The sequence below is a fragment of the Pinus tabuliformis genome, chromosome 2_2, assembly GCF_031772625.1.
Source record: "Pinus tabuliformis cultivar Carrire ecotype Pingquan chromosome 2_2, CPIR1, whole genome shotgun sequence".
In the NCBI taxonomy this organism is placed as follows: domain Eukaryota; kingdom Viridiplantae; phylum Streptophyta; class Pinopsida; order Pinales; family Pinaceae; genus Pinus; species Pinus tabuliformis.
Window position 1 is genome coordinate 290,033,000 of NC_142300.1, and position 17,294 is coordinate 290,050,293.

The 17,294-nt window shown below is 39.1% G+C and overlaps 1 pseudogene; it reads left to right on the forward strand.

Moving 5' to 3' along the window:
* The first annotated feature begins 3,864 nt into the window (after window positions 1-3,864).
* Window positions 3,865-8,162, forward strand: LOC149192463 (pentatricopeptide repeat-containing protein At1g11290, chloroplastic pseudogene; annotated as a pseudogene).
* Window positions 8,163-17,294: the final 9,132 nt, after the last annotated feature.

Consider the following 17,294-nt stretch of genomic DNA (forward strand, 5'->3'; position numbering starts at 1 on the left):
AGGGATGATGAGTCATGTTTCTTCCTAAGGGCTGAGTTTGAATCTGTTAGGAGGGTTGAGTTATACCCTTTTGTTGGTTGAGTTACAGTTAGTTTGAAGAAGTCGAGTTGTTATCAAAGGCAACCCCTATCTTGGGTGAAGTTCTACTTGTTGAAGGGGGTCATCATTTCCATTTGTATTAGACTAGGAGAAACATTCAAAAGGGAAAACGAAAAATTATTCAAAGAGGGTCGGATTCCATCTTTCTGTGGGTCAAGTTATAGTCAATGTGTGGAGACTGAGATTGTTGATGTTGGGGTTTGCTTTTTTTGTGTGGAAGGTTGCCACTCTCAAAGTAGTTGATATATTCTTGAAGCTTGTACCAACAATATGTAATAGTCTTGTGCAACCATTTGTTGTGGTAAACCTTGTTGACATTTCTTGTTATATTTGTCTCAATTTTGTTGTAGCAAACTCCTATTCATGGTATGTATTATTTTTTACTTTAATACAAATGATAGACTGCTACCTAGAATTCTCTTTTGGCATTTATTTGCTACTGTGTATGTTTATTTGAATAAAATATGAGAAAGGTACACCAACAACCATGTGCATGCAAACTATTTGACAAATAACTTCAGTGACAAACTCTGTTGGAAACACTGAGAGGTGGGGTGAATCAATATTCCTTAGGAATTAGCACTTTTAAGTATTTTTAGAGTATTAGTTAATCTTCAATTATTATTAATGTTTATACAGTAATAACAGTAAATAAAAGAACACATCAGGCACAAGAATTTTAAGTGGAAAACCCCCTTCGAGTAAAAAACCACCAAAATATTTTCTAATAAATTCTTTAATATTCATCCCCAACTGAAATTAAAGCAACAACTTCCTAGAATTCTAGAAAAGCATTCTTCTCCAGCTACCACTGGAAGGACGCCCCAATGCCCTGGTTTCTTCAGTAATCAACTGAATGGATGCCCCAACACCCTAACGAGCCACAACTTGCCCTAGCACCACCCTACCACCCTGAAGTGTTCACGAGCCCCAACCTGTAGGCGACTTCATACACCTGCCTAGCACCTCCCTGCCACCCTATAATGACTGAAATAAGACAAGACCGTGTATTCCCAAACCAGGGACAATAATCCACGATACAATAAGATGTACAATGATTTTTGTGTACTTGACCAAATACCCAATCACTCTATGACTTGCAACCCAACCATGACATCATCCCAACAATGACTCCTATACCTCCCAACACTGCCTCTTCGACTCTAGGCAGAATGACTCTTTTACAATCTTTACAATGATGACTCTTTTACAACTTTACAATGATGAATCTTTTACAAATGACTCTTTTACAATGATGACTCTTGGCCTTAACAATACTTCATGATATCTGGATGGCTGTCATGTCTTCAAGAATGTCCCGTTGCAATGCTTCCTTTGATTTGATACTTCTGCTCTTGAATTCTTGCTTGATGTTGTGCTTGAATCTTCTTCTACCTGCATGAAAAATTTGCCCGACAAAACCAATCCCAAACAAAACAAAATACCCTTCAACTTATCTCGGCCTGCAAAATACATGTGAGTGCATAATAATGATTAAATACAAATTAAAATTACAATGCGTACCTAAAGTGTGCTTGTCACTTTTTTGGTTGACTTGTTGCAGTAGTAGACAAATACTCTCACTCTTGATATAGGCATGGACTCTATGCAAGACTATATCCAAAACTCACCTAAAGATATATACAATAAAAACTTATGACATACCCTAGACTTGTCATGGACCAAGGTCTAAGTACAACAACAGAGACCATTCTGTAAACCATGACAAGATAAGTAACATGAACTTACAACAACATATAGATTTAGCAGACTTGGTGTAGCATCAAGAATATGTAGCATCAAATGTGTAGTATCAAGAATAAGACATCTAAAATGTGGTATCAAAACTAATTGTGACATATAGAGACATAGAGATATAACCAAGACCCTGTATATACTTACGTTTTCCTACAAAAACATATGTCAGAGATGATACTCAAAATTAAAATGTAAACACTAATCATACATACCTTATTTTAGGAGACTTACCCTTGACTGTTGATATGTGGTCCTTATTGCAATGATCCTTGAATGCATGTTTTTTCTTGCCTTCTAGGAGCTCGACATTGAATCTGTTGTATCTATGTGATTTCGGATCTCCAGGGTCTGAAAGTTCGTCCTATTGTAGCCCTGTGAGTCCTATTTCCAAGACCACAGGTCTGATCAAAATTAGATTCTTCAAGAAAGAGTTATGCCCAATTTCCCACGATGACTTGATTATAGACTGATTCAGTATAGCGTGCTTGTACTAAGTGCTATGTGTCACTGTTGCAACCTTCAACCCTAAAAAAGATACCCAACAAACTAAAGTTCGTTCCATTTTAGCCACTATTTATGAAATTTGAATCCAATGCTCAGAGAGAAGGTTATGATTATTTTCCCAACGTCACTTGCTTGACATGGAATTCAGGAGCTTGCAAAAACCCTAACTTCCTCAGATCATATCTCCGAAAATACAGTGAACCAAGATTTGAAATTTGGTCACAGCGTTCATCAAGATTTCGGCTCAAATGGGGTTTAATTTCAACATCTGAAGCTTCATAGAAAAAAATTATAGCGAAAATTCCACGATGGTCTGTTTGAAGCCACAAAATCACTACTAGAGGAGGATATGAGAGTCACTATTTATATGAATGTCTTGAGTTGAGAGGGTCCTCAACAAGTGAACGTTGGAGGGATTTTAGGAGAAAAAAAACATTATTAATTATTGACTATTCAATGACCAAAACCAATTATGAGTGCCATGTCACAACCCCATAGGGTTTTAGCCCACTAACTAGGGTTACTAACTTCAAACACGAATATCTCTCAAACCATGAAGAATTATGTGGCATGTCATATATCAATGGAAACATCTCGACGAGTAGAATCCATCTAGAAGATCCTTGACTCGAAATAGAGTAAGTTGTCAAGTCAAAATTCCCAAGCAAGATCGGGGTAGCCCCTGGTGTTGCTTGGGTCGACATCAATGACAACCACTGATCAACATAACTCAACCAAACTCAACCAAACAAAGAAAATTTAGTGGTGAAATTTGAGATATTCTAGGGGGTATCTTACATGACATCCCTATTTCACTGACTGCAATGAAGTTGGATCCATTTCCCGATCTAATGAACATGAATTATGTCTTTTTTTTCCCATGTTGAGGGCTTGATTAACTAGATCAGATTTGTCTTATGAGGTATTGCATTCAAATTGGTGTCATTATTACTGTCAAGCATTGAGCAATTTAAAGGTGCAATTGTTGGGTCATGGAGGTCCTTGTTGGATCTACATAATGATCTGAGGCTTGTGTGCCTTTATACCAAGAAGATGCTCAAACTTTTCCTTTTGGAGTTAGAGATGATTTTACCTTTCGATTGGAAGCCGCCATATCACCACTATGAAAGGAAATCATGCATCGAAAAGCAATATGTTCATAGTCCAATAATGAAACTTCGATTTCCATATATAAACACAATGTGGTTAGGAAAACTTTTGCTTAAGTCAACATAAATACATATCTTGGTACAAATAGTAGAATTATAATGATGGGTTATAGTGAAATTATAGATATTGGTTATTGAATCAATGAAGATAAAAAGTACACGAAGAATTGTTGATTAAGTTTAGATCTCTAAGTACGAATAGTTTGAAGGAAGACTAGGCAATCTAACTTGAAGTAAAACCATTGTTGAAGCTTTTATATTGGGGTTGAAGTTTGGTTCCCATAGTTTCATACATAATCCATACATAATCCATTACCATTTAGAAACTATTTGTTACTTGGGAATTGTGTGATGCGCACATTGTTGATTTAAACTACAATGTAAAAAGACATCTTCCTTGTGGGTGAATGACATTGGTTTCTCCTAAAAAGAGTCGTAGTTGGTTGCATCGGAATCACCCAAGGGAGTATTGTGGGGATGATTTTACCATACAGTTGAAACCAGACAGGTGAGCAAAGTTTTGAACATTGCATCTCCATCAGGTTCACGTGAGATATGTAGCTTCTCACTTTCAGAGTTCGATTGAACTCGTTTTTTCTTTCTACTGTTTAGCTTTTTCCTTTAATTGATGGACTTGGCTTCGTCATTTCAACACAACCATCACAAAATCAACGTTTACAGACGTATTTATATGCGATTCATAGCCGATGAAGTCATTATCACTGTTCGAAATCGAGAAGAAAAATGGCAGTCGGTCGACATCAAACCCCTTTGCCAGGATGGTCCCTTGAAAGTTGTTATGGAGCGAAAATCCATTCCCATTGAGCTTAATTCATTCGATTCTCTGTTGAAGGCATGTACTGATACCCAATCAGTCAACCAAGTACATGCCCAAATAGTCGTTTCTGGTTATCACCAAAGCATCTATTTGGCTACCAGACTTGTAACCATGTGTGCTCAGTGCAGTAGCATGGGGTATGCACGCCAGGTGTTTGACAAAACGCGTGAAAGGAACGAGTTCTTATGGAATGCTTTGATCAGAGGGTATGTTATGAATGGGCTGTCACAGGGTGTTTTCGGTGTTTACAATCAAATGCAGCGGTCTGAGATACAAGCAAACAACTTTACTTATTCTTCAGTGCTGAAGGCCTGTGCCGAGTTATCAGCGCTGCAAGAAGGAAGAGAGCTTCATAACCATGTGGTAAAGGCTGGACTCGAGTCGGATATTTTTGTTGGGAACGCGCTTGTAGCAATGTATGCCAAGTGCAAGTGTGTGGAGATTGCTCGTAAACTGTTTGACAAAATGTCTGAAAGAGATGCCGTTTCGTGGAATGCGATGATTGCTGCGTATTCTCAGAACGGATATGCAGCTGATGCGTTGGCGCTTTTTCGTCAAATGCAAACAGAGGGCATTATGCCCACGCCTGTTACAATGGTGAGTGTTCTTCAAGCATGTACCCATTTAGGAGCTTTGCGAGAAGGCAAGATGATCCATAACTATGTAATTCGGAATGGGTTCGAATCTCATGTTACTGTAGAAAATTCTCTTGTTGCCTTGTATGCCAAATGTGAGAACATAGAGATTGCACGTCTATTGTTTGACCGAATGTCTAAAAAAACTATTGTCTCTTGGAATGCGATGATTGCAGGGTATGCACAGAATGGGTATGCCAGTGAGGCCTTGACACTTTTTCATCAAATGCAGTTTGCAGACATGAAACCCAATCCTGTAACCATGGCTAGTGTGTTCCAGGCTTGTGCTCAGTTGGGAGATGTGGATAAGGGCAAGCTGATCCATGATTATGTGAGGGAAAAACGGATTGAGCTGGATGGCCATGTGGAGAATTCCCTCATAGCGATGTATGCCAAATTTGGGAAGATTGAGAGTGCACGCAGATTATTTGATGAAATGTTTGAAAGAAATTTGGTGTCATGGAATACGATGATCGCAGGGTATGCTCAGAATGAACATGCCGATGAGGCCATAAAACTATTTCATCAAATGCAATTGGATGGTGTGGTGCCTGACTCAGTTACTGTGTTAAGTGTGCTCCAGGCATGTGCGCATTCGGGAGATTTGGAAGAAGGAAAGTTGATCCATGATTACATACTGAGAAATGGATTTCAGTCGGATGTTTTTGTTGCCAATTCCCTTGTAGACATGTATGCAAAGTGTGGGTTCATAGATAAAGCTTGCGGCTTGTTTGATAAGATGTCCAAAAGAGAGGCAGTCTCTTGGAATTCTATGATTGCGGGGTATGCTCAGAATGGACACGCCAATGAAGCTTTGTCACTGTTTAATCAAATGCTACTGACAGATGTGAAGCCTAATGTTGTTACAATGGTGAGTGTCCTTCCAGCTTGTGCTCATTTGTCAGTGCTGCAGCAAGGAAGAAGGATCCATGGTTACATAATTAGAAGTGGATTCAACGCTGATGTTAGTGTAGGGAATGCTCTAATAGACATGTATGCCAAATGCGGAAATATAGGAATTGCCTGCCAGTACTTTGATCAAATGTCTTATAGAAATGTGGTAACATGGAATGCAATGATAGCAGGATATGGAATGCAAGGACATGGTAAGGAGGGCCTTGCACTTTTTTCTCAAATGCAAGAGACAGAGGTGAAACCCAACCATATCACCTTTATTTGTATTTTGTCTGCATGCAGTCACACAGGCCTGGTGGATAAGGGCTGGCAATACTTCCATAGCATGAGCAAATGTTATTGCATTGTGCCCAGAATGGAGCATTATGCGTGTATGGTTGACCTTCTTGGTCGTGCTGGACGTTTGGATGAAGCACAGGACTTTATTGAAAACATGCCAATAGAACCTGGTCCAAGTGTGTGGGGAGCTTTGCTTGGTGCCTGCAGGATTCACTGCAATGTTGAGCTAGGAGAACATGCAGCAAAACACCTTTTTGACTCCGTTCCTCAAGATGCTGGATTCTATGTGCTGTTATCAAACATCTATGCTGCAGCTGGTAGATGGGGTGATGTAGTAAAGGTGAGAACAATGATGAAAGATAGAGGAGTTAAAAAACCTGCTGGATACAGTTTAATTGAAGTAGATAACAAGGTTCATGCATTCATTGTGGGAGACAGGTCACATCCTCAGTGTCAAAATATTTATGCAATGTTGGAGATTTTGGCTGGGCAGATGAAAGCAGCAGGCTATGTTCCCAATACGAACTTTGCATTGTATGATGTGGAGGAGGAGCTGAAGGAAGACATTCTCTGTATTCATAGTGAGAGGCTAGCAATTGCTTTTGGCCTTCTCAACACAAGTGATGGGACCCCGATCAGAATTACCAAGAATCTTCGTGTTTGTGGTGACTGTCACATTGCTACTAAATTCATCTCTAAGATTGTCAAGCGTGAAATTATTGTGAGGGATGCAAACCGGTTTCATCATTTCAAGGAGGGGTTATGTTCTTGTGGGGATTATTGGTGATGCAAATTGAAATAAGTAAAGGCTAGCAGATGCTTTTGGGCTTCTCAACACAAGTAATGGAACCCAAGTCAGAATCACCGAGAATATTTGCGTCTGTGCTGACTGCCACATTGCCACTAAATTCATCTCTCAAGGATAGTCGAGCATGAAATTATTGCGAGGGATGCAAATTGGTTTCATTATTTCAAAGAGGTTATGTTCTTGTGGGGATTATTGGTGATGCAAATTGAAATAGGCGACGGAACAGGATGAATTTATGTATACTTCTTTGAGTTGGCAATCTTGGGTGAGATTGTTTCAGCTTTTCATGTGTAACCTATACACAACATAACTTGTCTATATGCATTGGTCTGGTTTTGGGTAATTTTTTTGTCCCAAAATAACAGAAATTGTGATGAAGCAGAATCCTGACACCCTTATTTGAAGACTGAGTGGGTTCTTCCTTATATTCAATGTTCCTTAGGGACCAGTCTCCAGATATATCCCTTGGTGGATAGCTCAAGGGCATTATTTAATTATTATCCCTTGTAGAAGGGTTTCCTACCCAAGAACTGTTAATTTTTCAATTTGTTCTATGCTGCAACTATTACTTCAAAAAAATCCAATAGCATCCAATTTAACAATTTCACTTTTTCAATTATCCAATAGCAATAGAGCAATATTAGATAGAACAATTAAGCAAATGTACAATAAAAGACAGCCAAGAGACAAGAGACACAAATTTGGTCAATGACCAGGGCAAAACCCATTGAGGGGAAAACCCTTGCAAATCTTCTTCTTATTAGATTGTATTCAAATATTCAGCAAAGAGAGTACATCAACAATATCCAATCTCTATATGCTTAACAACTGTCCAAGAGAAAGGAGTCAAATGTAGTTAAATCTGGTTTGACTGAGATCAGCTCAAGTCAACAGCAGTCAACTGTTGTCAGTTTGTGCACTAGCCAGAGATGTGACAGCAGTCAAAAGGTCTCCAAAGGAGCTCGGTCCTGATGTGGTGAATGTGGCCTTCTTAGCTGATCAAATAGAGCCCAAAACAGTCTGAATTGAAGCAGTCAAACCTGGTCAACATGGAGGAGCAATCTGCGGTCAAAGTCTGTAATAAGGGCTTCAGTCAAACATCATGGATTGCCTTGAATTTGCCACCAACAGGCGCGGCCTGTTAGAACAGAGAGGAATCACCCCAAACCGCAGTTAAAATGTGTCAAAACTGCCCAAGTCAACACTGGTCAACATCCTGCAATTACCTGAAATTCGGCTCTGTAATTCAGCCCTGCAGTCAGTCCTGTAATTCGGCCACCTGTACCTCACATTAGAGAGAGAGAAGACTTCTTCTTCTGAGCTGTACGAACGAAGTGGGAGAAGGAGAGAAGATGTATGAGTGTATTGATCAGTGCCAAATGAGGTGAAAGGTCTCTTGTATCTATACCAATCCGAGTGGGTGAAAAGACATGTTGAATGGGCATCACGACCCTACATAAATGTGTGGCCGACCTTAAAAATTGTGCATGTGTGAGAATAAATTAAAATTCCAACTTCTACTTGTCCAAATGAGTGATCTTTAGGTCGATTTTGGTCCTCTCAAAGACAGGAATAATGCAACAATTATCTCCATCAAATGAGTTGTCCAAAGTGGAATTTTACCCTAGTTGCATAATTTAACACTCCCTCTCAACTAGGGAGAATTCCACCTGTCAATATTTGTCCAACGATCATCATGTCCTCTTGTCATCATGTACCATCTTTGCTAATCTCTGCTCATCTCATGCTGAACATTCACGAATTTAAAGTAGAAGAAATGTTGTAGGGGAGCTCCAGCTACCACCTTGCCTCTATCATCATCGGGGAGACTCTGCTACCACCCGAAATCGTCATCATCATCATCATCATCATCGGGGAGCCATAGCTACCACCCGAATCCAAAGACAATGGGCAAGACCAACTTACCCCAAGTGTAGGGATCACACTCTATCCCAAAGTCCCTGACAATAGGTGAGATCAACATAAGGATCACACTCTACCCTATTGTCCCTACTCATCCATCTTAACCCTAAAGAGTCAGATGGTAGAGCACATGTATCCACCAACTTGAGCAAGATCCACCCACTGCAAGGGGTAGGGATCACACACTATCCCAAGTCGCTCAACCCATTAGCCAGATGGGAGAGGTTATCCCACAAAGTGGGCAGGACGCTAACTGGGGCATACTCTAACTAGGGGAGATCCTAGGTCTCAACATCCTGTCGATCAGAAGTCTCTCATCCCCAGGAGCCCTATAGCTCCATTCCACACCCTGGGAGCTCAACCAAGGGGGAAGAGCACTGCTTAGTGTTCTTGATTAGCCCGAACCCTTATTTGAAAGGGTCATCTCAATCAGTCCAAGCTTCTCTCTGAAGACCAAGAACTTCCCTTTCGGTAAGGCTTGGTGAGGATGTCAACTATTTGTTCATTTGTTGAAATGTGGTGGAATCTCACAACTCCTCTCTGCACCATATCACGAATGTAATGATATCTGATCTCGATATGCTTGGCCTTGTCGTGAAACACAAGATTCTCGGAAAAATGAATCCCACTTTTGTTGTCGCAATAGATGACTGTCGTATCTAGAACCTGCTCAAATAGCTCTCCAAAGAGCTTTCTCAACCAAACTGCTTCACAACTCGCAAGGCTAGTTGCAATATACTCGGCTTTAGTAGTGCTAAGGGATACAAATTTCTGTTTCTTGCTCATCCATGATATCATGGTAGATCCTAGACTAAAATAACATCCATAAGTACTCTTTTGTCAAAAACATTACCAACCCAATCTGCATCTGCATATCCATGTAGTCTAACATATCCAACGACATATCTCAATCCAAGGTTAATAGTCCCATGTAGATATCTCAATACATGCTTGGTAGCGACCCAATATACATGGTGAGGCTCGGTCATAAACTAGCTCAAAGTGTTAATTGTGAAGCATATGTCGAGGCGAGTATTAACTGCGAAGCACCAACCAATTGTCTATACTCAAAAGGGTTTGCTAGGTCCATCCAGCAACTTCTCCACACATCTTCTTGAAATTCATTTCCATAGGTGTAGGCAAGGAATTGCATTCAACCATGTCAAATCTCTGTAGGAGTTTTACAACATATTTTCCTTGTGAAAGGAAAATCTTGCTCGACTTTTGCCATACTTCTAATCCCAAGAAATAGTGCATCCAAATTTGGAAGCCAACGTCCTCTTACATTCTAAAATGAGAGGGTTTGAACCTGTCATGAATAAGTCATCAACATATAATACCAAAATGAGAGGCATACCTTGGACCGTTTTGAAGTACAAGTTTGGATCAACATTGCTCATTGTGAATCCCAACGTTATCAAGTAATTGTCGATATGAGGATACCAAACACGGGGGGGGGGGGCTTGCTTCAATCCATAGAGAGCTTTCTTCAATCGGCATACATGGGTCTTCCTATCATGAACTTCAAATCTTGGAGGTTGTTCAACGTACACTTCTTCTTGCAAGAAACCATGTAAGAAAGTGGTCTTTACATCCATTTGGTGGAGTGTCTATCCCTGACTTGCAACAAGGGCTACTATTGAACGGATGGTTGTGTATCGAGCCACAAGAGCAAATATGTCATCGTAATCTTCTCCCTCTTTTTGAGTGAATCCATGGGCTACAAACCTTGACTTGTATTTTTTTGATGCTTCCATCAGCCCAATGTTGGATTTTATAGAGCCATTTGGAGGTTACAATAGATATTCCCTTCAGTCTCAGCACAATATCCCATACATCATTTTTCATAATAGACTCATATTCTTCGGTCATTGCATCCTTCCAGACTTGTTCCTTCACAACTTCTTCAAAGGTACTAGGTTCGGCTTGAATCATCTTGCTCATAGCTACAACATAGGCTTGGTACCTGCATGGCTTCTTGCTTTCCCTGAAAGTTCCCCGAGCAACAACATGTTTCTCAACATCTTGTAATGTGTCCTTGAGCCAAAGTGGTCTTTTCCTTGTAGGGGGATCACATGGAGGAGGATCCAAAGGGTCCATAAGCTCCATGGGATCATCAACGATCTCCTTCTTAGATTCAGGCACAAAAGGTCCCTCTAAAATATTCATCTCATCACTATTGTCTTCAGGGGGAGTAGGTGGGGGTAGGTCCCTTGCTTTTCTAAGCGCAGTGTCCTCTCGAATGTTACATCCCTGCTAACTTCAACCTTCCTTTGACGAGAAATATAAATTCTAAATACTTTAGAATCTTCACTATGTCCAGCAAACGTACATTTCCTTCCTGTAGCTTCTAGCTTGTTTCTTTTGTCCTTTGGCACATGAAAGTAAATGGGGCAACCAAAAATTCGTAGATGACCAATATCGGGCTTGACACAAGAGAATACTTCCTTGGGGGTTTTGTTGTCCAAAGCTTGATAAGGCAACCTGTTTTGAACATATACCGCGTTGTTTGTTGCTTCAACCCAAGTGAACTTTGGTAGCTTTTGATCATATAGCATGGCTCGGGCAACTTCCATAATGGACCTGTTCTTTCTCTAAGCTTCCACAATAATTTGTCGGATGCAAGTATGTAAATAGTTTTTTCCCATCTTACTTTATCCATAAAAAAACATAGAAAAGATCAAGATCATAATCCTGACACTTTGGATCGTCCTTATCCTTTAAAAATGATAATTTATAATTTTTCCAATTTAGATTAATTTACATTGCTACATCTACAACGCAATACATTACATCTATTAATTGCATTCTTTCTTATCTTTATTTTGCAACTCTTTCTCTCACATTTGCTACATTTTGGTACATTGTATTTGTGGATGCCTTCATTGTGTACATTTTGGTTGATGTTCTTGATGCATATAAAATGTTATTAGGCGAGTGTTCCAGTTTGGAAGTTTTGAAAAGAAATGTCCTCTTTAAATCTTCTTTGACCTCGCAGTTTTTTTAATTTAAATACATTTGTGATATGTTTTCCAAAAAAAAGATACTTGAACATTCCATGAATTTGAAGGGGACATTTAAAAAAAAATAAAAATAAAAATAGTCAATTCAAGTTCTTCAATTTTAAACAAGGTTGCATAGCTAGCGTTTCCTGCCGTTTAGTTTAAATAAAATATTTTGATGTTATGATGTGTTGTAAGAAGTTCTCCCAACAATGATAAAATTGTAAATGAATTATATGAATATTTGTTTAACCCTTTTTTCTTTATTGATTTTTTTAATGTAATTAAGCATATATATATATGTATATATATATATATATATATATATAGAGAGAGAGAGAGAGAGAGAGGAATAACCAATAATTTTTTTTTGTTTGCTAAGGTTTGAGAAACTGTTAGGCCAGGCAGTAACTCCTCAAAGCAAAATTGATTCGTATGTTTACTCCTTCAGGTTGGTCTTCATTATATACATGAGGGAGAGACTGTTCACTTCCTCTCCCGATGACTATTCACATTACTTATTTATTTATTTACATTATGTTCACCCAATCATGATGATTAGGTGTCAACATTCCCCCCCTTAATCTGAAGAGATGTTGGTGAGTGCAAACATCATTCTAAATCATTCAAGTTTTTCTCTTCCAAGCGCTTTGGTGAAGATCTCTGCAATTTGCTCATTAGTGGAACAATGAAGGAGATGGATTGTTTTGGCCTCAACATGATGTCGAATCAGATGATATTTAGTATTGATGTGCTTCGTTCGATCATGGAACTTTGGGTTCTTGGCCAACTTTATTGCAAAGGTATTGTCAATCATGAGTGGTGTTGATTGTACTTGTTTTACCTACAAATCTTCAAGAATTTTCCTGAGCCACACAATTTCTTTTGTTGCTTCAGCTGTTGCCACGTATTCTGCTTCTGTTGTGGAATCTACTGGAACTAATTGTTTGTGTGATCTCCAGGAGACAGCTCCTGATCCAAGACTCATAACATATCCTGAAGTAGATACCCCAGTTTCTTTATCTCCATCGAAGTCTGAATCAGAGTATCCAATCAAGCTAAAGTCGTCCACCTATGTATACTTGATTCCAAAGTTTTCAATTCCCTTCAAATACCTTAGAACTCTTTTTGCAGCAGACCAATGTCCCTCACAAGGCTTTTGCATAAACTTGGAGAGGATTCCAACAGCAAACGAAATGTCTAGTCTGGTAGTAGTTAGGTAGTTGAGACTTCCTACAAGCTATCTATACTTTGTTGCATCCTCAAATTCTTTTCCTTAAATAGATGTGAGCTTTAAGTTTTGTTCCATTGGAGTAGTAAGAGGATTGAATTCTGTCATGCCAAACCTGTTCAACAGATCTCCAATGTATTTCTTTTGAGAAAGAAATATGGACTTCGGATGTTGGGTTACTTCAATACCAAGATACTAATGAACATAGCCCAAATCAGTCATTTCAAAACCAATTCCTTCTTTATGGATGCAATGTAGCTTTCATTTTTCCCTGTCATTAAAAGATCATCTACATATACCACAAGATATACAATTGTTTTGTCAACTTTCTTGACAAATAAAGTTGCATCATCAAGATAATAATGTTTGAAATTGAGTTTCAGAAGATGCTCAGTTAGTTTTTCATACTAGGCTCGCGGTGCTTGTTGGAGGTCATACAAGGACTTCACCAGTTTGCATACTTTATGTTCATGTCATTTCACAACAAATCCTTCAGGCTGGGATATAAAAACATTCTCTTTTAGATCTCCATTCAAGAAAGCAGTTTTTACATCCATTTGATGGACTTTCCAACCATTCTGAGCTGCTAGGGAAAAGAGTGTCCGGATGGTAGCCCATTTTGCTGTGAGAGCAAAAGTCTCGTCATAATCGACCCCTTCCTTCTGTGCAAAACCTTTTGCCACAAGCCTAGCTTTGTGTTTGTCAAGTGAGCCATCAGCTTTATACTTGTTCTTGTAGACCCACTTGCATCTAATTGGTTTGGTTCCTAATGGAGGATCAACCAGCTTCCAAGTGTTGTTCTTTATGAGGGCATCATACTCCTTTTGCATCGCTTCTTTTCATTCATCATGAGAAGCAGCTTATTTGAAGGAAGTTGGTTCAAAATCTGTAGACAAGTTCAATTCACAATCATAAGAAACATCCATATCAACAGGTGAATTAGAGTCATCTACATCATCACCATTTTGCCGGTTTGAATTTCTAGTTCCTGTCTTTCCAACCTCATCATGATGAACACTTTCAAGTGTCTTTGTCAACCACTTTGGGGGACCTTTCTCAGATGGTCTAGGCTGCTTTGTTGATTGAGTTGGGATTGAATCAAGATTGAGTCTCCCAATTCTATCAATCACATCACTTAAAGCATCATTTGTTGTTGGAGTTTTATGCGGGGGAGAGTGTTCTTCAGAAGAAGATTCCACATGTTGATCTAGTATAGGAATCCCCCCTTCAAGATGTGGAATCTGATTATCAAATTCTTGAAATGATTTTGCTTTTGCGAATCTATCTAAGCAATCAAGTTGCCGCTTAACAACATTGTCAATTTTGGATGATTCAAGAAAAATTACATCTTTAGATACGACAAAATTTTTATTTACTTCATCATAGAGACGGTATGATTTGGAGGTGTTTGAATACCCCAGGAAGATACACTTATGACTTCTTGCACCAAGTTTGTTTCTATGTACCTTTGGTATCAAGGCATAACAGGTGGAACTAAAGCCTGAGATGCTTTACCGAAGGAACATGTCCATACCACATCTCATATGGAGTCTTGTTTCTAATAGCATTAGATGGACATCTATTCTTTATATATGCAGCACATAGAACAACATCAGCCCAAAACATTATCTTTACATTTTTGAAGAAGAGCATGGATCGTACTATATTTAAGATTGTCTTATACATTCTTTCAGCGACACAATTCTGTTGGGGATTATAAGGTACAGTTGTTTGATGTTTGATCCCATGTTGGCGAGGATAGTTTTCAAAGTCATTTGATGTGTATTCTTTTCCATTATCAGTGCGAATAGACCCAATATGAGATTGTGCATCATTTTCAATCCAGTTATGAAAGTTCTTGAATGTTTGAAAAGCATTAGATTTGTTATTCAATAAATAAACCCAAAACATTCTGGTGTAGTCATCAATAAATGTCATCATATATTTATTTCCATTTGCAAAAGGAACAGGCATTGGATCACATAAATCTGAATGAATGAGTTCAAGTTTTCTATGAGTTCAAGCATCAAATTGCTTAAGTTTCCTAGGAATTGTAGGCAAACCAGCAACACCATTTTTCTTCAACAAGCGGAGGTTGTCATAGTTCAAATGTCCAAATCTAGCATGGCATAATAAGCTTGATGGAAGTGTACCTTCTTCATAATGAGAATTGTATGAGAAATGTTGTGCACGAGCAGAGGTTCCTTGCAGCTTGAGAAACCTTTCTTCTTCTATTCCCCTCATGACAAGTGAGTGGTCAGATGCTTTTCTTACCTCAAGCTTACCGTCAAACATATAAATGTAGGATGTTTTTCTTTATGAGCAAGGCACACAACCTCTTCAGAAAATTCAAGGGCTGTTTTCTTTCCAAAAGCTTTCTCTCTTTCAGCAAACTTTTTCACAAGAGAGTCAAAGGTGATATCTTTGAGATTTCCATTTGCTTGCAATGACTCAAGATAATTGGAGTAAGTAGGATAAAGTGACTTGAGAACTACAAGAGACACAGTCAGACCTACAGGAAGCATAAACAATCCTACAGGAAACACAAAAAAGAGACCTAGAAGGAATTACTCAAGAGGAAATAGAGGAAGAGGCCCAAGAACTAAAGGAACCTAGCCCACAGCTAAACCTAAGCTCCTATTACAAATTCATTGAAGGAGGTAGGGTGATACCACGAAAGTTTTCCATCCCTCTATTCCTTGAACTTGAAAAAGAGAGGGCAAGGACACATAGGTGGATGCAAATTGCTAAATCAAAAGGGGTAGAGGATGTAGGCCACATGGAAGAAAAATTGCAAGAAATGGGTAGAGAAATAAGTAGCATAAGGGACAGGGAAGCAATAATGAAATCTCAGTTAGAGGCTGAGAACACATGGCTAAGGAAGCAACTACAAGAAAAGGAAGGCCAATTGGCAACTATGGCCAGTTTATCCATGGAGGCAATCCAATGGAGGATGCCAACAAAGTCATATGCCTTATACCTCAAGGAACAATGGCTACAATTCCATATAAAGACCCTAGCACAAAGAGGAACTATGCCTTTCCAAGACTATAGACAATTCATTGACCTCTATGATCAAAGCACCCTGGAGGATAGAGCAAAGATATCTGAGTTCTACCTACACAATTTAGCTTTGATAGATTTAAATGTGTGGGACCCAAATCCAAAGCTAGGGGACTTACAATTAATGGCCTTGGCATCTTGTATGAATCATGAAGAGGCCAGAGCTATAAAAATGAAAAAGGTATAGGCAGAAGAAGAAGCAAAATCCCTTGTTATCAGAGCATAGCTGTCTAACCCAATGGTTGTCATCAACACTCACAACCTCATTGCAAATGATCGCAACCTTGCACCAAGATGCCTTGTTGTGCAAGAACAGGCAGACACTCATTTTGAAGACATTCTAAGATTTCAAGGAGATGACAACCATCAAGCCTGCCAGAGGAGATAGAACACCTTACCTTACATCCTAAAAATCAAATAATATCATTCTCCTGACAGGATGTGAGAGGCACCAAATAGAACCCCAATGTATAAGAAAGCATTGCAAAGACTTAAAGTCAATTGGATTGGCTTGAAGCCCAGTCCACCATTGCTTTTAGGTATGTTGGAAGGAAGAAAAGAAGAAGAAGAAAGAAAGTAGTGGGAGGAGATAGAGAAGAATGCAGGGTTTTACTCACAGGAGGAGGAGACTACAACATAAGCATGGAATGTCAAGGAGGCCACCAAAGTAATGAAGGACATGGACATAGACTGAGTTGCTCAGAGGATGAGAAATACTTTCAGTAGGGATGATGATGAGACTGATCAATGGGTAAAATATATGGACCTTAATGCACCTACAGCTTACTAAAATCAACTCTTCTCATAATTCTTTACATGTTTTAATTATATTTTGCTTAATGAGATGAGTAAAAGTAAGATGTCATGTCTAGTGGTCTAATGTGCATTGATTGCAGGTTTTGGGAGAAAATTGTGGCTAATTAGGGTGCAGGAACTTGAATGAGACAAGCAGGAGAGATTATAGGAGATATGATCTCCCTCCTTAACTCCTCACTCACTCGAAGATCCCTCAATCAAATCACACCATCTCGGAGTTGCAAGCAGCCAAGTCATGAGGATCATTGGCAGCC